This window comes from Equus caballus, chromosome 1 (genome assembly GCF_041296265.1).
Source record: "Equus caballus isolate H_3958 breed thoroughbred chromosome 1, TB-T2T, whole genome shotgun sequence".
NCBI classification, from domain to species: Eukaryota; Metazoa; Chordata; class Mammalia; order Perissodactyla; family Equidae; genus Equus; species Equus caballus.
This window is the reverse complement of record NC_091684.1, coordinates 21501942-21524999: the sequence shown is the minus strand read 5'-3', so window position 1 is coordinate 21524999 and position 23058 is coordinate 21501942. Positions and strand designations below refer to the sequence as shown.

The 23058-nt window shown below is 43.6% G+C and overlaps 1 protein-coding gene and 1 long non-coding RNA gene across 4 annotated transcripts in view; both read left to right on the top strand.

The window, feature by feature from the left end:
- Positions 1-23058, top strand: part of RBM20 (RNA binding motif protein 20) — a 189328-nt gene that overhangs the window by 30385 nt on the left and 135885 nt on the right. The window lies entirely within an intron of this gene.
- Positions 7998-9869, top strand: LOC106782056 (uncharacterized). The gene is made up of 2 exons (XR_001378906.3): positions 7998-8175; positions 9547-9869. It is a non-coding gene; the product is annotated as an uncharacterized lncRNA (long non-coding RNA).

The following is a 23058-nucleotide window of genomic DNA, read 5'->3' as shown; positions in this document are numbered from 1 at the left end:
GAAAAACTGTGCTCTAAGGCGAAGTGCTAAATAAAAAAATCACTCCCAGGGGGGCAGGCCCCATGGCCTAGTGGTTAAGTTCGATGTGCTCCACTTCAGCAGCCTAGGTTCAGTTCCCAGGCATGGACCTACACCACTCATCAGGGGCCATGCTGTGGTGGCAACCCACATACTAAAAGAGGAAGATTGGCACAAATGTTAGCTCAAGGTGAATCTTCCTCAAGTGAAAAGAGGAAGATTGGCAGTAGATGTTAGTTCAAGGCAAATCTTCCTGAACAACAACAACAAAAAAAATCACTCTCAGACTTTATGGAGAAATAGCACTTGGTGCTTCTCACACTCAAGTCTTGCACATTTTCAACAGTTCACATAGTAGTTTTTCTCTGTGTAACATCCTGTGGTTGTAGAGTTTTTCTTAACATTACTTCCTCCAAGAATTTTGAAAGCCACAGTGCATGTGTCCACCAGGAAGAACAATTTCTAATCCTCTTCTGATTTTCAGTCTCCTTGGTGGTAACAAACCTATTTGTTCTGTCTCTGCTTCCTTGGTATGATCCGACTTGGTTTCCTTGGAACCACTAAATGCTCCTTGTTGCTCCTAATCCAATATTGGTTTTGAAATTTGGGGATGTAAGAAGCTATAAGGGAAAATAAAAGTTAAAAAATATGTAATGTGTCTGAAAATGTGACGATTTTATTAAAATTCCAGAGTCACTGTAGAATTTTTAAGTTTCCAAATAAGGCTAGAATCAGATGGCTACTTGCAGACCTATTTGGGGCTAAGTGGTATTTTGGAAAAACTGGAGTGTTGCCCATGGTTTAATTTTCCTAATTTTCTAATAGGTGAATTTTAAAATAGGGCATCTTAGATAGTTTTTGGTTTTGATGGGCCTATGGTGCTCATCTTCATGTAATGACTGTCTGTATAAAAGTAATGGTGTCAACCTGGCTGGTAAAATAATGGCTTTCTGAATTGTTTTGCTTGAAGTAAAGGGGGTTTGCATCCTCCAGAGCTTACTACTTCCCTGTCTAACCCATAGGACACTTCATTCATTCCTATTTCATTCAACTAAGAGAAGTATTTATTGAACTCCTACTACATGCTAGGTGCTGTCATAGGGGCTCACTGACGAACAGAACAGGTGTGGTCCTCGTGGGTGGAGCCCACGGTCTAGTGCAGAAAACAAACATAAACCAAAAAACATGCAGATAATTATGAGAGAGTAAATTGAGGTAAATAATATGATGGAAAAGAAAGGATTTCTTTCAACCTAAGGCGGGGAAATGGAGTATGGGAATACTGAAAAGTTTATACATTCAAAACAGATTCCTACAAAAACCTAAACAAAGAAAAAAGATTAAAAATGATTATGCAAAATATATGTAGGTGTCAAGGCATTTAAATACATTGTTTCCATTAATTGGCCATGAAAGTATCACTAAATGGAATTCTGTTGCAAGACACGTTTGAGCCCGGGGCCATGCTGAGACCATGAAAGAGTCTTCTCGTATTTTGGTTCACTTTACTGAAGCAGCTCCATACGCACTGCGATGTCACTGGAGGTGGACGTCCTGAGTCAGTCACCTAGGAAAAGCTCTGGTTGGGTGACTTCTCCCTCGTCGTTTGTTTCTGGTAAGATGCATTTTGGTTGTGGAAAGCACCCTTGAGTGTGCAAGGCCAGAGGGCTCTGGGTCCTACTCTCCATTCTGCTGCCAGCTCCTCTGGTCAGAGCTCGGCTTCTCTGAGACTTGGAGACTTGGAGTATGAAGGGGTTGTGCTTGAAGACCTTAAAGAGTTTTCCAGGTCAAATTTTATTTTAGAAGCAGTGGGTAGCAGGAGAATGTCTGGGGCAGCATCACTTCGTACTTAATCAAGATGTGACATTTCCGTGGTGTGATGCAGTTTTGGAGCACTGGACCAGGAGTCGGAAAGTTCCAGGCTCTGCAGTACCTCTGACTGATGGAATGACTTGGTTTATGCTCCTCCAGTCCCAAGCGCAGATGAGTTCGTGCTCAGCTGCAGCCACATTCAGAGACAGGGAGGCTCCATTGGGGGTAAGCCTGCAGGTTCTGGGTTCAAATCCGGAACAGTCCACCAAGTGCCCATGTGGACTTGGGCAGGAAACTTGGCCTTCTTGAGCCTCAGTTTTCACATCTGTGAAATAGATCCTCGGTTTCTCATTTATAAATACTCTTCTCTGCCTCCCAAGGTTGGGACAAGGATGAAGGCCATGTAAGGTAGTTAGCACAGTACCTGGTGCATAGTAAGTGCCCAATAAATGTTCACTGTTACTGTCATTTTTGTGCTATTAGTAATTATCGTGGCTTCTGTTATTGTGGGTCTTCAGGTGGCCACATCATGTCGCCTCCTAAGGCTGGGTGTCTTGCCTGTGGTGCCTGCCTCACAGGGTTGTTCAGAAGGTCAGGTGTCATTATGTGAAAGTGCTTTATGAACCCTCAGATCCTCTCCAGAGCCAAGGGGGCAGGGCTGGGCAGGTGAAAGCAGAAGCCTGGAGGTCTGTCTGTCTGCCGCTCGGCTGTTTTCGAGGGAGGGTTTGGCTGGGGCAGGAAGGCAGGTCTGTCCTCCTGCAGCCCTGACAGACTGAGGCACATGCAGACGCACTTCCCATCCAGGCAGACAGGCCCAGCCCGCAGATGGCCACAGACTTGTTCACTTGGTGATTGTCATTCACAGCTCCTGCCATCTCATGCCAGAGGCAGTCAGAGGGCATCTCGATCTCAATTTCATCTCTAGACTGACCCTGCCCGCTTTCAACCTCCTCGTCTGAAATTTCTAGAGAACGGCATAGTAGGACAGCACTGTTTTTAAACGACTTTAAAAACAGTGATATGGGGTAGTGAAAAACAGTAAAATCCAGAAACTGTGAGTGAGAGGTGGCGTTGGTGCCGGGCACCTGTTGTCACGCAGGCTGCTCTGGGCGAGAGCAATTTGTTTGTTTGGCAAAACCACTGGAATGTTCTTGGTGGGGCGGAAGCCCGGGAGTGGGTGGTGGGTTTGCTCCTTGGGTGTGTTGCCTCCTTCCGAGCAGATGGGGCTGAAAGAATTTCCAGAGGGAGGAGGGACGGCCCCAGCTGGGGAAGGCCCAAAGAGCTGTTTCCTGTCCAAAGGCCCATTCATAAAACGCCTCCTCTTCCTTCTCCAGGTGGCACCAGCCACTGCGTGGCTTTTCCCCACCTCAGGGGTTCCTTTCTCTCAAAGGAGGGAGGAGGCGTGCTATCAGCTAAAAAGGTGGAAGATGCCTCGGTTCTCCGAGCTCCCTCAGTTTCCCTGCTCCCCCGGCTAAGGATGATGGATGGCCTCGCGTGGGCAGCCGTGAGCCAGGATCTGCCAAGGGTGTTTGGCCAGCTCCGGGACTGACACACACGGTTAACCAGCCTAGGCTCCAGTACTCTGTCACACGGTCCCTGTCACAGCGACAGCTCACCTGGAGGGAGGCTGACTCACCTTCCACGGCTCTGCTCGGTCGGACCTTCCCCTCTGCCCCTGCTTAGTCTATTTAGACTGAGGCCGATCAGCAAGGCTGGGGGAGGCAGGTGGTTCCTGAGGGTCAGTTTGCCCAGCTGCCCCTTGCAGGGGAGAGCTGCACCCGCTTTTCCTTCGTGCTCCCCTTGCATGCTCCCCTACCACCACCTCCCCTCCCCAGCCCACCCTCATTCCTCTCTTCCCCTTTGCTTCCTTCTTCTTTCCACTTCTTTCTTGTAATCTCTCTCTTTCTCTGACTCTCTCTCTTTTCTAGCATAATTATAGATGTGATCTGTTAAAACTTATGACAAATCTCGGCTCTGTGTGGCATGCTTCCCTGGTAGTTGTTTGGTGGGAGAGAAGCAGGGGTGTCTTGTGTCCCGTTCCTCACTGGCTATGCGGGGATAGCCCTTGAGTAGTAAATGAAGAAGGGACACCTCTGTGGAAGGCATTTCATTCCCTTGTCAAGGCTTGCGAGGAGCTGGTGACAGAACTGGCCCTGCGTCCGGGGAACACACTATCTCCCTCTGCTGTCAGATGGGTCTCTTCTGCCTGGGGTCTGCGAACCACCCCTGGCCCGCTCTTCCAGGACCATCTCCCCATGCCCCTCCCTCTTCGGGTTCATTTAGACTTAGAGACAGCATGGGGGAGATTTAGATGTCTAAGTTCATCCGTTCATTTAGTACTTTACATTTAAGTACAGGGATACCCAAGCTATATTATATTTTTAAAGGCAGTGTTGGTTGAAGCAAGGAATACTCTGCTAATCCCGTCTGCCTTCAGGTCACTGGCACGAAGTGTCAGTGACATTGGAATTATTTTCACAGTTGCCTTTAAGCCCTATAAAGACAAACTTTGAAAGGTGATGCTGGCCTAGAAATGGCTGCTGCTGCTCCCTCAGCCTCAGACCAGGCAGAGGAGCTCATTTCAATTGTTTAACTTTTTATTTTGAAATAGTTTTAGACTTACAAAAAATTTGCATATATAACACACAGAGTTCCTGTGTACTTTTCACCCAGCCTCCTTTGGTGTTAGCATCTTACATAACCACGATATACTAATCAAAACCAAGAAGGGAATGTTGATGCAACGTATATAATCAAATGACAGGTTTTTTTGTTGTTTTTAGCAGTTTTCCACTCATGTCTTTTTCTCTTCCAAGATGCAGTCCAGGATCCCACACGGCAATTAGTCGTCATGTCTCCATAGTCCCCTCCAGTCTGTTTCAGTTCCTCAGTCTTTCCTTGTCCTTGGTGACCTCGACACTTTTGAGGAGTACTGGCCAGTTATTTTTTATTTTTTTAAAGATTTAAAAGAATTTTTTTTTTCCTTTTTCTCCCTGAAGTCTCCTGGTACATAGTTGTATATTTTAGTTGTGGGTCCTTCTAGTTGTGGCAGGTGGGACGCTGCCTCAGTGTGGTTTGATGAGCAGTACCATGTCCGCGCCCAGGATTCGAACTGACGAAACACTGGGCCACCTGCAGCGGAGCGCGTGAACTTAACCACTCAGGCATGGGGCCTGCCCCTGGCCAGTTATTTTTTAAAACAAGGATCAGCCAACTTTTTCAGTTTCGGACCAGATGGTAAATATTTTCAGCTTTGCAGCCATGCAGTCTCTGTTGCAACTCTTCACCTTTACTGTTGCAACACAAAAGCAGCCTCAGACAGTATGTAAATGAATGAACACGGCCGTGCTCCCATATAACATCGTTTATGAAAACAGGCAGAGGGCCAGATTTGGCCCCCGCCTGTAGTTTGCCAACCCGTGTTGTAAAAGGACCCTAGATTTGGTTTGTCTGATATGTTCTCATGATCAGATTGAGGTTATGCATTTTTAAATAAGAGTCCCACAGAAGGGATGTGCCTGTCTCGGTGCATCAGTTAGGTTACTTCACTTACAGTGCGTCACTTGGTTAAGGTGGGGTGAAATGTAGAGTTAACAGCTGCTTCCCCCCCCGCCATGTAATTAAGAATATCTCAAGGAAAACACTGAAAGATTATGCAAATATCCTGTTTCACCTCAAACTTTCAGCTGCTAATTTTAGCATCCGTAAATGGAGCTTTTCTCCAACACTTACTTCTGTGGTGTTTCAACGTGAATTTCTATTTCACGCATTTCTTCTGTATTTGTTAATTGGAATTCTTCTGTAAGAAAGAGCTGTTCCTTCTCCTCCGTTAATTTATTCATCAATTATTTATATCAGTACAGACTCATAGACGCTCCTTTTACTTTTTGGATTATGACGATTACAGTTTTTGAAGTTGCTGCCAAATGTCACCTTTCTTGGACTTCTTTGGTCTCATTGAATTCTTGACTACCCTCTTGATTTCATAGTTGGCTTTATTCCAATGACAACTTTGTGGGCATCCAGTGGCCTCAGACCTAATAGGTCTGTATTTCATTAACTTGTTAATGGCAGAGGGCAGTTTTATTTTTCAGCCCAAAGCACTAGCCAACTTTATGTGCTCAGTCTACCACACAGCCGGTTGGGTTGCAGTGGGAGTGGCAGCCTTAGAGTGACTAGAGCCGGTCAGGAACTGGTAATTGGTTTTCATTAATCTTCTTGGATGGAGGAGGAGTCGGTAGTATTTTCTGGTACATGCTAGGTCCAGTTTGAATTGAGTATGGTCCAAGTTACTACTTCTTCCTCTTCTCTTGCTCTTTAGGAGCTTTCTTTTTATTCTATTTGTTGGGAAACTTGAAGGGTGAAAAGCCTGGCTTAGGAGCAGAGTTTAAAGGAAATTGAGTTGCGTTGCTTTTGTAGGCACATTTCTAGGTAGAGTAAAATGTCAGTTTAAATGATTTTGCCTCAATTAGAAAGCCAAACAGTCTTCCAAAATGTAAGCCTCTGATCTGCTTTTATTTATTTATATCATTTTTGTTCTGTTTTGTTTTTTCAAAGATTGGCACCTGAGCTAACAACTGTTGCCAATCTTTCTTCTTTTTTTTTTTCCTGCTTTTTCTCCCCAAATTCCCCCAGTACATAGTTGCATATTTTAGTTGCGGGTCCTTCTAGTTGTGTGCTCTGTTTTTAAACACAAAATGAATATTTTGTCAGCTTTCTAAAAAAGGAGAAGCTTCTATTTCTGACTGTAATTAAAATTATTCCTTTAGTAACCACATGGGAGATCGGTGAAGAGCCAGTGCGTGTGGCTCTTATGTTTCTGTTAGCCCTTTAGATGATTTCAGAAAATGTTTTTCACTTCTGGCTCTGTGGTCATGATGATAGAAAAGGAAGAGAGACCAATCCCAGTGCATCCTGTGCCGAGGAGCAGGGTTGTATTCCTCGCTTTGAAAGAGTTTTTTTAACTAATTAATTTTTGGGGAAGGGATGAGCAAATTCACTCAGCTTTTAAAGAAATTCATAGAAAATTTTCCCACAGTATTAGTTAAGGAAAAAAAAGAAAGCAAAGAATTGTCATTTTCCCAAGGCATTGCTATAGTCAAAAAAGGAAAAATCTGGGAGCTTCTGATCTTGTCCTGGACAGAATTCACTAAAAGCCAGAACCTCATTAACTGCAGCTTCATTTCCACCTTCTTTAGGGTAGGAATGTTTGTGCTACAGAGTCCTGTGGAAGTTCAGGCTGGTTCCCACTGGTGTCTGAGAAATTGCATCCAAAACTCTAGCATGCTATTATTTCTATATAATCTGTTCATCTTGTCTGGTTGAGGAATTGGATGAAAAGTCGAGATAGTAATACTATTTTAGAGTTTACAAAAGTGAATCATAGACTGTGTTATCATGTATTTATTTCACTATGTGTGAGACAACCTATTAAAGTCACATATTTGAGTCAGAAGTTGATCTCCTGACACTTAGGGCCACCAAAACCATCACTGCCAAAAAATAATGTGAAGGAGACAGGTCAAGAGGACCGCGGTGACATATCTGGATGATTATGATAGATCCTAACATCTTGAGAAGTAAATTTATTCACAAAAACTCTGGCAAATGTGCCTTGATCTGCCTCTCAGACAGCACCACGTGCCTGAAGTGAAGTGGAGAGTGTGTTTGCTCCTTTATAAAATGAGGCGATTGGACCAGCTGTTGGTTTGGGAAAGATGTTGTGTGGGCCCTTCCTGTCCTTTCTGGGGTTTGTGATCACAGTGGAAGCGCAGCACTTTCACCCTCGACCTTACGGATTCATTGTCATCTTGTCCTTGGCGGGCCTGTCAAAAAGAAGTAATTTCGAAAGCATATCGCTGATTGTACATTTCATTCCATCAAGTGCTCATGTAACTGCTGGAGGCCTCTGAGATAAGAGTAGAAAAGTGCCCTGTGCCCTTCCGAGCAGTGGGTGATCTATTTTTGACTTGGAGACTGGTGACAAACCTGTCTTCTGTCAGGTCAAACTCACAGGGACTTTCTTGTTTTCTGTTCTTCTGTTGACAGCTGTGTCCATGCTCAGTATGGTCATAGGGTAGTGGAAAGATAGCTCTGGCATTTAAACACCTAGATAGGAAGGGGCGATGGAATGTATTTTTCTTTGCTATTTTGGTCAGCAAGTCCCTAGGAGTCCATAATGAGTGGTGAAGAAGTGAGGAGAGACCTCTGGGAGGATGGGCAGGAAAAGACGCCCAGCTCCTGGTTTGGGAGACACAGAGCGAGAGACATTTCTACCACTGGTGGCTTTAGTGTCTGGAAAGGGAATGACTGGAAGGAAAATGGAAAATGAAGGATGGATTTGAGGTAGCCTTGGGTGGTGGGAGGGTATGGAGGTGGGATGGAGGTAATAAGAAAAGTGGGGCTCTTTTCTTTTTTTGCATGCTGTATAAAACGTAAATTAAAACTCATGCACTGAAAATTGCATTTCTATAATCCTTTTACATAATGTGAGATCCTTTTTTTTTAAAAGCACAATGGTGCAGGCAGACATGATGGGAGAGAACTTTCAAGTCCTCAGCTGTACTTACTATAAACAAGCATGTGGCTCTGATGGGGATTGGTTAAATGGCATCTGAATTCCCAGCATGTTGCATCCACGTTTATTAGCCTCAAAGCTTTCACAGGCTCTTTACTTTCCTCGTCTGCAAAATGGAGCCTCTTGCCCGCCTCCCAGGGCTGTTATGAGGGTCCAAGGTCCAGTGCTGTATGATGTTGTCTGGGCTCTTCAGATATTTTATGAAACCTGAAATGGAAACTAGGGGTCTCCTGCCCAGACCCCACTTTGCTCTATTTATTTATAGTAGCTAGTGATTCTGCCCCTTGCCCCCTCCTTTATTCAAGGCCATGGCTCCCTTCGAGATTCTGATATATGGGCCTCCTTTCCTGAAAAACACACACACACACACACACACACAGTTTAGCATACAATGTTAGGAGTTCACGGTCTGAAGCCCAGCTGAGAACCTCTGATTTGACCGTGGTTTTCTTTTATGGAAATTACAGTTTGATCGGAGAGAACCAGGTTCTTACAGATGCCTGGCATTTGGAATTTTCTGCTTGTATGCGTCTTTCTTGATTATTTTTCCAGTGGAAGAAATCATTAAATTGTGGTCTTGGTAAAGCTCAGTGCTAACACAGCCCCAGTTCAGCTGCGTGCAGCAGGACTGTAAACTCACGAGGGCAAGACTGCAAATTCAACAAAAGGAAAAGCTGAGTCATATCACATTGACTGGGAAAGTACTAACATATTAAAAGTACGTAAGTCGAAAGCACCCAAGTCATATTTCTCTTTCCATCCTTAAGATGTCATAGCTAACCTGAGGGTTAATTAACATTGTTTTAGTGATGAGCCCAATCAATGTGATTTAAATCATGCATGATATATTTATAGCTGAATGATTAAGTTGGATGATGTGACGAAACACTTAAATCGTATTTATGGTCATTGATGGTTTTACGCGTTATTAGAGAGAAGCATAGTTACACCGAATTAAACGGGGATATCTGATCCAGACGTCAGTTCAGTAATTTCATGGGAAAAAATAAATCTAAATGAGCAAAAAATATTGTGGTCTTAACTCCAATGTGATGGTATTACAAGTTTTCCCAGTTAATTAGTAACACATATTGTAGAACAAATGTTTGAAACAGAAATCACGTGTTTTTGCATAACAGAAAGAACTCTGCACTAGGAGTCGAACTGGGACACTTAGTTCTCCCACTGCATTGCTGTGTGACCTTGGGAAGATCACTTCACCACTCTGGAGCTGTGAAACACAGGGAACGGACTACATCTTAAATGAGAGAGGATTTCTTGCAATGTTAACATTTTGTGACTTTAAATTTCATTCTGTGATTGCTGCTTTTGAAGAAAACGTTCTGTCAACATTTAACGTACATACAGAAGAGTGGACAAATCGTATGTGCACAGCTCGTTGAATTTACACCCTTCTAATCAGCCCTAGATTAAGAAATAAAATGTTATCAACATTCTAGAAGCCCCCTTTGTTGTCTCTGGGTCTTGACTGCTACTCCAAAATGTTAAAAAAAAAAAAAAAAAAAAAACCCAAAAAACAAAATAGAGAGAGAGACAGAAAAAAAAATGAGGTGACGGTAATTTTTAGAAATTTGGAAGTTTAACATTAAAAACCAAAAGCTTTATTCATTTGAAAGGCTATTAATCCAGTCCACAATCCCCTATTCACTATTTTGAAATCCAAATAATTCTGAAAACTGAAAGTTTTTAGCAAAGTTATTTGGCAACAAAATCTTACCTGAAAGAATGGGTGGCTGTTTGAAGTCTTCATTTATGCTATGTGGTGTGACCGTTCATGTGTCTTACTCAGGAAACGTTCATGTGATTGATGACGAAATGCTGCCCCTGGACCTCACTTGCTTCAATGTACAGCACACGGTCATGTTTCTTCTTTGAAATCAAATAGATTATAAATTCCAAGACAAATCTGGCCCCAAGGACTTTGGGTGAGGGATTTTGTATTCAAATCACAGCATAATTGTTTGTAAGAGTGGACACTCCAACTTTTTTATTGCTTATATTTACATGATTTTTATCTGAAAAGTAAAGCAGGTGCTGTTCTAGTTAACCAGATGCTGTATTATCGGATGTTTCTCTTTTAATGCTATGTTTTCTTTAAAAGATAAACTTGTTTTGGAATAGTTTTAGATTTAATAAAAAGTTGCAAAGATTCTACAGGGAGTTACTATATATCCTTCACCTTGCTTCCCCTAATGTTACCAGCTTCCATAACCACAGTACATTTGTCAAAACTAAGAAATTAACTTTGAGCACAATACTTTTGACTAAATTATAGACGTTATTCAAATTTCCTCAGTTTTTCCACTAATGTCCTTTTTCTGTTCTGGGATCCCACATGGCATTTAGTTATCATGTCTCCTTGGTCTCCTCCAGTCTGTGACAGTTTCTTAGACATTCCTTATTTTTTATTATCCTGACAGTTTCAAAGAATACTGGTCAGGTTGCATGCAACGACATTGGTGGAACTTGAAGGCATTTTGCTATGTGAGATAAGTCAGACAGAGAAAGATAAACAGTGTATGATCTCTCTTATATGTGGAATCTAATAAAAACAAAAACCAAAAAGATTCCCACTAAACTCATAGGAAAAAGAGATCAGATCTGTGGTCCCTGGGGTTGGGAGAGGGGGAATTGGAGGAAGGTGGTTAAAAGTTAGAGACTTCCAGTTTTCTGTTTTTGTTTTTTTCCTTCAGGAAGATTGGCCCTGAGCTAATATCTGTTGCCAATCCTCCTCCTTTCACTTGAGGAAGATTCACCCCGAGCTAACGTCTGTGCCAGTCTTCCTCTATTTTGTATGTGGGTCACCACCACAACATGGCCACTGGCGAGTGGTGTAGGTCCATGCCCAGGAATCGAACCCAGGCCACTGAAGCAGAGCTTGCTGAGCCTAACTACTAGGCCACAGGGCTGGCCCCCAAACTTCCAGTTTTAAGATTAATAAGCACTAGGGGTGTAATGCACAACATGATGACTATAATTAACACTACTGAATGATATATAGGAAAATTGTTGAGAGAATAGATCCTAAGAGTTCTCGTCACAAGGAGAAAAAATTTTTCCTTTCTTTTTATTGTGTCTATATGAGATGATGGGTGTTAACTAAACCTATTATGGTAATCCTTTCTCAATATATGTAAATCAAACCATCATGCTGTACACCTTAAACTTACACAGAGATGTATGTCAATTCTTTCTCAATAAAATTGGGGAAATAAAGAATACTGGTCAGGTATTTTGTAGAATTCCTTTTAGGCATTTGTTTGTTTGTTTGCTTAAGTTTTTGTTTGTAAGCTTTTTAAAATTAAACTTTTATTCTGAAATCGTTATATTCACATGCAGTTGTATAAAATAATACAGAAAGATTCTGTGTATCCTTTACCCAGTCTTCCCCAATGATAACATCTTGAAAACTGTAGTCCAATATCACAACCAGGATATTGACAATGATACAGTCAAGATACAGAGCATTCCCATCAGCACAAGAATCCGTCATCCAGCCCAACTCTTGTACTCTTTTGGTTCAGCACATGTTGATTAAGGTCTCCCATGAGCCAGGCTCTGCTCAAGTCCTGGAGAGACGGGGGTGAACAAGAAAGACAAACCTGCCTTTGTGGAGCTTAGCTTCCAAGAGACAGATGTGAACAAGGAAGCACATGCACAGATGACGGAATGTCAGCTAACAAGTGCTGTGAAGAAAAATCAGGAGACTAAGGACTCAGAGAGAGGAGGAAATCCAGAATTCTAACGTCTCCTGAAAATCGAGAGCCCTGGTCATATTGGGCCAGCCTCCCTTCTCAGCACAGTGGGCGGGAGCTTCAGAGCAGCTGCTTGCTTTTGATGGGGCAACTGTTTAATCTGTGTTTCACGTTGAAATCATGTGTAACTATTTTACATCCTGTTTGTTGGAACTTCATGGTGTTGTTCTGGGCTGGTAGTGGCTCTTTAAAAATCTGAGGCGTTTATTTTAAGTGAAATTCCATGGAGAGAGAGGCTTCTGTTGCTTCTAGTCCCATAGTCTGGCCTCACGGTGATGGCGTTTTGTGCATTTAGTGACAACAGACATGGTATATAAAACCTATTGAAGCGTTTTCATTTGTTGGTATTCTTGGTATTATCAAGAAGCTGTGATACAATCAAAGGAGGGGAAAGGTTTTGGACTGCAAATATTTAGAATGAATTTTTCATTTGATCGTCAAATTGTGTCACTCATAAAAGAGATTTCACCATTTTAAGTGCTTTCTGCAGATGATGGGTATTAAAAAAGACTTAAATGGGGGCTTCAGATCAATATGTTGAATGATATCAGTTATTTTTAATCCTGGAAATGAGTGATTTCAAATGAACAGTTAAGGCCATTTTTTATTGTGATAAAATACACATGACATAACTAATTTTTAAGTGTACAATTCAGTGGCATTAAATACATTTACAATGTTGTGTAACCATCCACACTATCTCTTTCTTGAACTTTTTCATCTTCTCAAATAGAAACTCTGTACCCATTAAACAATAACTCCTCATTCCTCCCTTCCCCCGCCCCTGGTAACCTCTAGTCTACTTTGTGTCTCTATGAATTTGCCTCATTTAGGTTTCTCATATAAATGGAATTATAAAATATTTGTCCTTTTGTGTCTGGCTTATTTCACTTGGCATATTGTTTTCAAGGTTTATCCATGTTACAGCGTGTATCAGAATTTCATTCTATTTTATGGCTGAATAATATTCCATTGCATGTATTTTGTTTATCCATTTATGGGGGACACATGGGTTGTTTCCATGTTTTGGTTATTGTGAATAATGCCGCCATGATCATTGGCATAAAAGTATCTGTTCGAGCCCCTGCTATTCAGTTCTTTGGGCTATATACCTAGGAGTGAAATTGTTGGGACATAGTATAATTCTCTGTTTAGCTTTTTGAGGATCTGCCAAACTGTTTTCTACCGTGTGTGCACCATTTCACATCTCTTTACTCTTTTGATAGTGTCCTTCAGTGAACAAAAGTTAATTTTAATGAAGTCCATTTTATCTATTTTTTCTTTTGTTGCTTGTGCTTCTGGTGTCAAATCCAAGAAATCAGTGCCAAATCCATTGCCATGAAGCTTTGCCCTAAGATTTCTTCTAAGAATTTTATAGTTTGGGCTTTTAGGTTTAGGTCTTTGATCCCTTTTAAGTAAATTTTTGTATAGTGTATAAAGTAAGTGTCCAATTTGGTTCTTTTTGCATGTGGATATCCAGTTTTCCCAGCACCATTTGTGGAGAAGATGGCTCTTTCCTCCTGTGTGTGTGAGAGGTTTTTCCAGAGCTCTCTATTTTATTCCGTTGTTCTATGTGTCTGTCCTTATGCCAGTACTGCACTGTTTTGATTACTATAACTTTGTAGTAAGTTTTGAAATCAAGAAGTGTGAGTCTTCCAAGTTTGTTCTTCTTCTTAAAGATTTTTTTTTTTTTTTTTGCAACTCAGGGTCCCTTGAAATTCCATATTAATTTTAGGTCAGGTTTTTCTATTTCTGCCAAATTTCATTAGGATTTTGGATTTAGGATTAGGATTTTGATAGAGATTGCATTGAATCTATAGATCACTTTGGATAGTATTGGCATCATAACAATGTTATTAAGTTTTCCAATCCATGAACATGGAATGTCTTTCCATTTATTTGCATCTTCTTTAATTTCTTTCAGCATTGCCTTGCAGTTTTCAGTGTACAAGTCTTTCACCTCTTTGGTTAAGTTTATTCCTAAGTATTTCCTTCTTTTTGATGGTATTATAAATGGAATTGTTTTTACAATTTCCTTTAATGTTTGTTCATTGCTAGTGTATAGAAATGCAACCGTTGATTTTGTATCATGCAACTTTGCTGATTTGTGATTAGCGCCAACAGTTTTTTAATGGAATCTTTAGGGTTTTCCACATATAAGATTGTGCCATCTACAAACAGAAATAATTTTACTTCTTCCTTTCCAGTTTGAGTCCCTTTTATTTATTTTTCTTGTCAAATTGCTGTGGCAATAACTTCCAGTACTATGTTAAATAAAATGATGAAAACAGGCATCCTTGTCTTGTTCCTCATCTTAGAGGAAAAGCTTTCAGTCTTTCACCATTGAGTATGATGTTAGCTGTGGGTTTTTCATAAATGACTTTATCATGTTGAGGGAGCTCCCTTCTATTCCTAGTTTACTGAGCAGTTTTATCATAAAGGAGTGCTGAATTTTGTCAGATCCTTTTTCTACATCAATTGAGATGATCATGTGCGCTTTTTCCCCTTTCTTCTGTTAATGTAGTATATTACATTGATTGATTTTTGTATGGTGAGCCATTCTTGCATACTGGGAATAAATCCCACTTGACCATTCTGTATAATTCTTTTAATATGCTGCTGAATTCAATTTGCTAGTATTTTGCTCAGGAATTTGCATCAGTACTCATAAGGATATTGGTCTGTAATTGTCTTTTCCTGTAATTGTCTTTTTTTTTGGTGTCAGGGTTAGGCTGGCCTCATAGAATGAGTTAGGAAGCATTCCCTCCTCATCACATTTTTGGGAGAGTTTGAGAAGGATTGGTGTTAATTCTTTAAATGTTTGGTAGAATTCACAGTGAAGCCATCTGGATTTTTTGTTGTTGTTGGGAGGCTTTTGATTAATGATTCAATCTCCTTACATGTTACAGGTCTTCTCAGGTTTTCTGTTTCTTCATGGGTCAGTTTTTGCAAATTGTGTGTTTCTAGGCATTTGTCCATCTCAATTTTGACAATTTTTAAACTGAACTGTTGGCAAAATAGTTACTTCCGTCTGTTTGATTTTATTACTTTCTTACCAAAGAGTGAAACTCTCATTTTAAATGGCATGTTATTTCTTTACCAAGTAGAGTACCAAGGAAGATGAAGATTTTGCTTGTATATATTATTGTTGATATGTATTCTATTTTTGTCAAATATTTAATAAAATGTTTTATGTCTTGTGACCCATTGAAAGTAGGCAACTGTATATAAGATTATCAGGCTATATAAAAATGTTTCCAGCATACTAGTTACTTATAGTTTAGATTGTAAAGCTTCTATGGAGTTTTTGATAAAATGTCATTATCAGCTGACAATTATCCTTACTCTTGTAAACTGACTGTGTTTTTATATGGTCTTTAGCCCATTTAATTGGCACAACAGAATGAACCAATGATATATTTGGCTCAAGCTTAAATTTCTCAAGGTTTTTTCAGCAGTTGGGTCAGGCAGAGCCAGCAGAATCAACCATCTGTGTGGTGTGGGAGCTCTGTGACCGTCAGTGCGGTGTGGGAGCTCTGTGACCGTCAGTGCGGTGTGGGAGCTCTGTGACCGTCAGTGCGGTGTGGGAGCTCTGTGACCGTCTGTGCGGTGTGGGAGCTCTGTGACCGTCAGTGCGGTGTGGGAGCTCTGTGACCGTCTGTGCGGTGTGGGAGCTCTGTGACCGTCTGTGCGGTGTGGGAGCTCTGTGACCGTCTGTGCGGTGTGGGAGCTCTGTGACCGTCTGTGCGGTGTGGGAGCTCTGTGACCGTCTGTGGGGTGTGGGAGCTCTGTGACCGTCTGTGGGGTGTGGGAGCTCTGTGACCGTCTGTGGGGTGTGGGAGCTCTGTGACTTTCTCCTGTGCTTCTACCTGGTCCTCAGGGTGGGTGTTTTCTGGTAGAGAGCCATTCATTCAACAGTTATTTATTGAGCACCTGCCATGTGCCAAACACCATCCTAACCATAGATACCCAATGATGCAAAATGCAGAATCACACAAAACAGGCAACTTCCTCTGTGTTGGGAGGAACAAGGGATGAAACCAAAACCAAAAGGCAGCCTTGGTTCTCAAACAGAAGAGGATTCTGCCATCCACACTGTGAAGTTTAGCACCTTTTTGTCTGTTCCTATTAATGGAGTGGCTCCTTGCCAGGCACTGTTGGCTTGGTTGGGGCTGGGTTGGCCCTTAGGTTGGAAGCGTGAGTAGCCGCCTTTAAGGGGAAGGGAACTGTAATGAAGCAGTAGGGGAATTCGTGCAGGGCCTTGCAAGCCTTCCAGAATTGTATATGGAAGGTGATATTCTCGCTACAGAGGGAAATATGGCAAAATGGGAATCGAACCGTTTCATTGCAACAGGAGATTGGACTCAAGCTACTAATGTAGGGAGAGACAAATGGAGAAGAATTGAAGTTTGAATTCTGAGTAGCTCTGCTTGAAGCGAAGAGCTGATGATGGTTTGCATTAAAATAGGAATTTCCAAGCCATAGGCTTTTCAACAACAGCAAACTGGATCTTACCATAAGAGGGGAACTAATTCTGTTAGAATGTACCTTAGTATCTCATTTTATGCAGATACCATGAGAAGCTGACTGGTGTTTAACTTGGGAGTGCCTACAATTTTGAAATACGCTCTACCCAAAGAATGGGAAGAAATCTGGCCAGTAGCCTTCTACAGCAAGTCAGATGTGTGTCAGGAAAGATATACTAGCGGAGTATCATGTTTGTGGTTCAAAGGTTGCCTTTACCTCTTGGGTTACATTTTCGTTGAGAGCGCAGAATTGAATTTTTCAGGTATTGTCACTTCAAAGGGTTCTTCAACTCTTCCACACATGATTGAATTTCTTAGGACATCCTTAGAGAGACAGTGAGATGATATCCCGGGGCGATGAAATTGCAGTTTTCCGGCCCCTGCTGAGTTGTGACCCAAAGTTCCCTGCAGTTTAGCTGAGGTGCTTTATTCCTCTGCAGCCCGGAAGCCCAGGATTGGAAATTGAACGCGAAATAAATAATTAAATCTGGGCTTCCACAGGTGCAGAGGGCATAAATAATCTGACAGCATGCTGCCCAGGCATTCCATATCATGGGCCGTTTAGATTTAATGCCCAGGCACTCACTCGTAACTGAATCTGTCAGAACGCGGCTCCTGCCCGGGACAGGGAGAGGGTGCTATTTCAGAGCAGTGTGCTTGCCTGTCTGCTGGAAGGCTGCCTCCACCCTCTGACTCTGCTGGAGAGCTTTGGCTGGCTTTGTCTCCAGGGAAATTCATCTGCCCCCTGCCCAGCCTTGAGGACAAAAAACTACAACCAGCTCCTCTTCTGGTTCAGTGAAGGAGATGATATAGTGAAGGGCAACCCAGGAAAATCACTTCTTTAATTGGAGGCATTTGGGGAAGTGGATGAGTTCACTGATGGGAGTGGACCTTGAAAACTTTCTTCTCAGAGTCGGGAGTTTGAACCTGAGGCCATTTGAGCATTGTGGAGTGGCTGAAAGCTGGTGTCCCTTTCTGCTTCAACAGCAAATCTCTTGAAGGGCGCTACAGAGTGGCACTCCATTTTCTGGTGACCAAAGATGAGGACACAACTACCGGCTCTACTTATGTCTGCATCTTTTATACAGCTTTGCTCATGGTAGAGATTAATAAAAGTTTGTTAAATGAGCAAATCAAAGAAGACTGATGCGTCATGATGTTTTGTAGTTCCTGCCTTGTCTGGTCTGGTGCCACTCACAGGAAGGTCCCCGGACCAGCAGCATCAGTGTCACCTGGGAGCTAGTTAGGAATGACAGTTCTCAGGCTCTGTTCCAGACCTACTGATCCATATCTCTGGGTGGGCCCAGAAATCTGTTTTTAGCAAACCCTCCAGTGATTCTGCTGCCCGCTAAAGTCTGAGCACCACCAGCCTAGAGTGGCTCCAACCAGGGATGTGATTTAAGAATCTGACACACACTCACTTCCTCTCTCAGTGGAAGTCACCACAGCTGGTTGCAAGAGAATCACACTTTAAATCCTTTCATGCACGTGTCTCTTCACGCCCCACAGCTTCTCACTCAGGACAAAGCTAGGCCCCTGGCTTTTTTCTTCAGATCTCATGTTTCCAGACTCTATGCTCGGTCTCTTCTAGGAAAATAGAGATGAGGTGAGGTGGAGATGTCCTTCTATCTGCTGATTGCCAAAAGGAGGCAATCATGTCAGACACTTACTGGATGCCCACTGTGTGCGAGGCCCAGGCTCCAGTCCTTGTCCCCAGGACCTCGGGGGCTCCGAGGGAGGTAGACAAGGAGGTGAGGAGTGCTGGGCCAGGTGAAGGCAGTGCTCACTGGGCTGCATCTGGGAGCACCCAGATGGGCCCACTGTTTTCGAGTGGGGTAGGAGAGGCTTCCTGGAGGTGGTGCTGCCTGGGCACCCTTACAGGATAAGTAGGGTGGCAGAGGGTGCAGAGAGGGAGGGGCAGAAGGGAATTCCAGGTGAAGGAGCAGCACTACTGAAAGCACAATCTAGGGGACTCTATATTTACTTGTTATTGTACTTTTTAAATTGACTTTTATCCTATGTATAGGAAAGTGTGCAACTCTTAGGTTTGTAGCTTGATGAATTTTCAAATGTGTCCTCACTCTTCTAACCACCATCCAGATCAAAACATGAGACATTGCCAGCCCCCTGCAAGTCTCCCTATACTTCTTCTGGTCCATAGGCTCCTGCCCCCAAAGGAAACCTCATTCTCACCCCTGTCACCACCATAGATTAGTTTTCCTTGGGGACTTTATTAGACTATAAAATTATTTTTTTGGGGGGGTGAGGAAGATTGTCGCTAAGCTAAAATCTGTGCCAATCCTCCTCTATTTTGTATGTGGGATGCCACACACAGCATGGTTGGATGAGTGGTGTGTATGTCTGCAACCTGGATCCAAACCCCTGAACCCAGGGCTGCCAGAGCAGAGCCCACAAATTTAACCACTACACCACTGGGCCGGTCCCTAGACTATAAAATTCTTGAACAAAGAAATTTCTTCTGGACAGCCAAAGATTGCTTAACAGGCTGAATATGGCTCTAAATTATGTGTTTTGTTTGGCCTGCACAGTTTTTTTAAAATTCATTGCTAACATTTACAAATTGGAGGTTTTCACATAACAATCGAAAGATCTGGAAACACTGGACTCACGTTCCTTGGCAGCAGCACTGGACTGAAGTTGGGTAGAGACAGTCCCCCTGAAGATGGGATGTCCACTTTTCAGTAGTCTCCACTGCTCCCCATTTCTTGCTGCGAGCCAGCTACACTTCTGTTACCTGCCTGGCCCTGTGGGCATTTGCGTTTGCAATCCTCGCCTTTAGGTATTGTCTTGTGTCTTGGTTTGGGGCCTCCAGCATGGCTGAGGTTGCTTAATAAGTTTTATTTGTTCGATCATCAGCGTTTGTGGAGCGCTGAGTATGAGGGAGACCTGTGCTGGGAATTGGGGATACAGAGGTGTCCAGAGGCAGAAACATGACGCATTGTTTGTTAGCTTGCCATTGCAGCTAACCGGGCCTATTGCACGTCCTGTCTTTGTGAGTTCACGTCTCACTACCCCTTGGATGCCACCATGTTGGCTGTTTCCTGGTCTCTGAGCCCACCTTGTCCCTTACAGCTGTCACGCTTCTGCCATCACCATCCCCTCTCTCTTTCCTCCCTGTCTGGCCCTCACCCCTCCCTGAAGCATTTGCTCAAGTTCCACCTCTTCCAAGAAGTCTTCACCAACCGTCCCTTTCTCTGGTGACACCTCCCTCCTCTGAACTCCTATCCAAGTAGTTCCCATACCAGCATGCCATCGATTCTGTCGTTATTGATTTCCTCACATTTAAAAAAAAAGAAAGCCCTTGTTTCTTAAACTAGATGTCCTATCTAGATCGCATGTCCTCTGGGCAGAGACTGTGCCTTATATCTCCTGACATCAACCTGTAATGCCCTGCATGCTTCTGAGCATACAGCAGGCGCCCAGTAAATACAGAAGATGGGCTGGGGAGCAAAGTGAGCCAGAAGAAGAGACTGTGGACGGCAGTGTCTGAGGGCGCAGAGAGGAAAGTACTGAGAAAGCTCCCGACTCCCCACCAGGAGATGCCCTTGCTGGCAGTAGTCTGAGAGGAATCCTGTCCTCCTGTGAGGACTTAGCGTCCTTGCGAGAGCACTGACACCCTGCAAGGAGGGGACAGACACTCCTGCCACTGGGCTGCAGGCATTCCAGGCAGAGTCATGTGAGGTGGCCTTTGAGATTCTCCCCTTACAGCCTGATTGAGTGTCCCCTGGGGTGGCAGGAGAAGGTTCACTGAAGACAGCTTGTGGCTGGAAAGGGAAGGTGTCATTTTGATAGTGCTCCATCGAGAGCCTGAGGTGCCTGCTCTGTCGCACTTTTAGTTCCTGACTCAGTGATACAGATCACCAAAGGCTACCCAATTGCAAATAGCCCCATACCTTGTTACACTGCCTCCTTGAGAAGTACCCTAGATGTTGGCAAAGGATGGTGACCTTTCTTCAGTAGACTTCTGCTCCCAGCCCTGCCGGCCAGCCCACGGCAGCGGAGGTGAGAGAGGTAACAAGAGCCTTTAATTTAAGGGCACTTGGCAGAGAGCCGGCTCATTTGCTAGGGTTCTGTTATGTGTCACTTGATGTGCAGGGTTCCAAGAACTATTTGGTCTCTTGACAGGGAACATGATAGAATGTCAGGACCTAAGCTAATGTAAAATATGTCTCGCCCCGCCAAGTCATGCCCAGGCAGCACAAGAAGCCCATCGGTCATTCACACGTCTGCACCGTGCAGCCAAGGGGCTCCGCTGATGGCAGTTAGCCTTTCCAGAGTGATGTGATGATGGAGATCCAGCACACAGGGCTTCTTACTCAGAGCAGGCTGATTTTGAAAAGCATGAGGGCATCCCTTAAAAAAAGTGCACATTCTTAAAGAGGGCTTCTTCCCCATCTCTCTTTTTTCCCTTACACTTCCCTCTTCCTGTTTTTTTCCCTCTCCCACCCTCCTCTCCCCTCCCTTTCCATGTCTTTGTGTTTATCTGCTGTGCCTTTGGCACTAACCCCAGATGTCCAGGTGACAAGCTTGGCTAGGTTTTTGGCGCTACGTTCTGTTACTTGGGGGTTTCAGATTTAGATACTAGGACAAAGGGACCTACAGGTTTTATTCAAGTTTCAGCCTCGGGCCAGTTAGGGAATGTGACACTGGCAGCTATAATACAATTTTTGAGCAAATCCACTGTGGGGGAATTGTACCAATTAAGAAGTGTCTGACTACCAACAAAAACCTAACAAACAGTGGTTTAAACTAGAGGGACAGTCATCATCTGCTTAACAATTAGTCTGGAGGGGAAAGCTGGGGCTGGCTGAAACGGGACCAGGTAATCCCGTTAGTGGTTCAACAGGGTCTTCAGTGGCCCAGGGTGTTCCCATCCCTCCACCTCTCCATGCCCACTGATGCTCTTGTCCTCAGATCTGTGGCCTCCTCTTCACAGAGTGACTGACACGGATTCTAGGTATCATGTGTTTTCTTGCCAGCAACCAAAGCAGGAAGTGAGGGATGGAGGGTGGGCTACAGAGCAATCTCTTCGTTTGCCTCTCTCTGACGTGGCAGCGGAAATTTATGGATCCTTGTTATAAAAGTACCGCTTAAATGTGAAAACTGACACATGGACCTGAGTCTTTTGAAGATATCTGTGACAGAGGGAGCTGAGACTCCATTTTCCTGGTGACCATTCCCAATTCCATTTCCAATTGTTCTTTCTCAAGATCAGATTTGAAGAACTTTATTTCCACCTAGTTTCTTCCAGCCAGGAATTCACAGTTGGGCTTAATTTTCATCGACTGATGAGCCAAGGCTTAACTGAGAATCTCTATGAGCTCCTGCCTTAGAAACTAGTAAAGTGTCTGGCCCTACTCTCTGGTACCCATTCCCTTTTTTCTGAGTGGTGCATCGTATCAGCCTGGACCATAGATGACAGACTGTTCACATCATTTACCCGGCGGAAATTGAGCCAGAGCGCTCACGATGAGCATTAAGTGCCCCCTGTTGGGAGTTTGTCTTTTGAAAGGTTCAGGTCTAGCTCTCCTTTTGCCCTTTCTAGCACTGAATCTCAGGAAATGATTTCTCTGCTAAAATAATTTTGGTTTGTATGCATGCGTGTCCACACACACATGCACACGCATATACCCCAGCTCTAGGCCACTGCACTGGGAAAAGGAGCCTGTGGTTTCATGGTAGCTGTCTTTTTGATAAATGTCCCCGTGTCCACCCACAGAGGCCGTGACATTCCTGCCTTCCCCACTTGATAATCTGAAAGTCTTCCGAGCCAGATTGCCTTGCTATAGGCCCGTAACTCTTGGAATGCCACGTGGGTTCTGGGTTTCAATCCCCAGGGCCCACATCGGCTGGCGTTTGTAAGAGCCTGTGGGCTCGAAGCTGATAAGGCAGAGGGCTAATGGAGCCCATTCCGAGAGTGTGGGGAAGATATGGTGCTCCTGGTGACAGCGCAGCAGCACTGTGAGAGCTGGGCTGAGGGGGTGTGAGCATGATGCGGTTGCACGCTCTTCTGTCAGCCCTCCCCTTTCGTCTGCTCCCAGCCGCATGGTGCTTTTGAGGGCTCCTCATGCTTTCCCTCTAAAATGTGCTCCCAAATGCGTACAACTGCTCTCGCCGTTTTCGAACCTCTGTTGGCAAAAGTGACAGAAGGAAGAGTGGGCTTTACTCTGTGGCAAGTTGCTCTCAAGTGTTAGAAGTATTCATCCTCCCGCCCTTGGATGGTTTTATGTTAGAATCCAGTAATTCTGTTTACTTCCTTTAAAGTGGACAGCATGTTTATGGTTGGCTTTCTGATCGGAAGGCTTTGTCATTCTTTTGGTCTGGATTG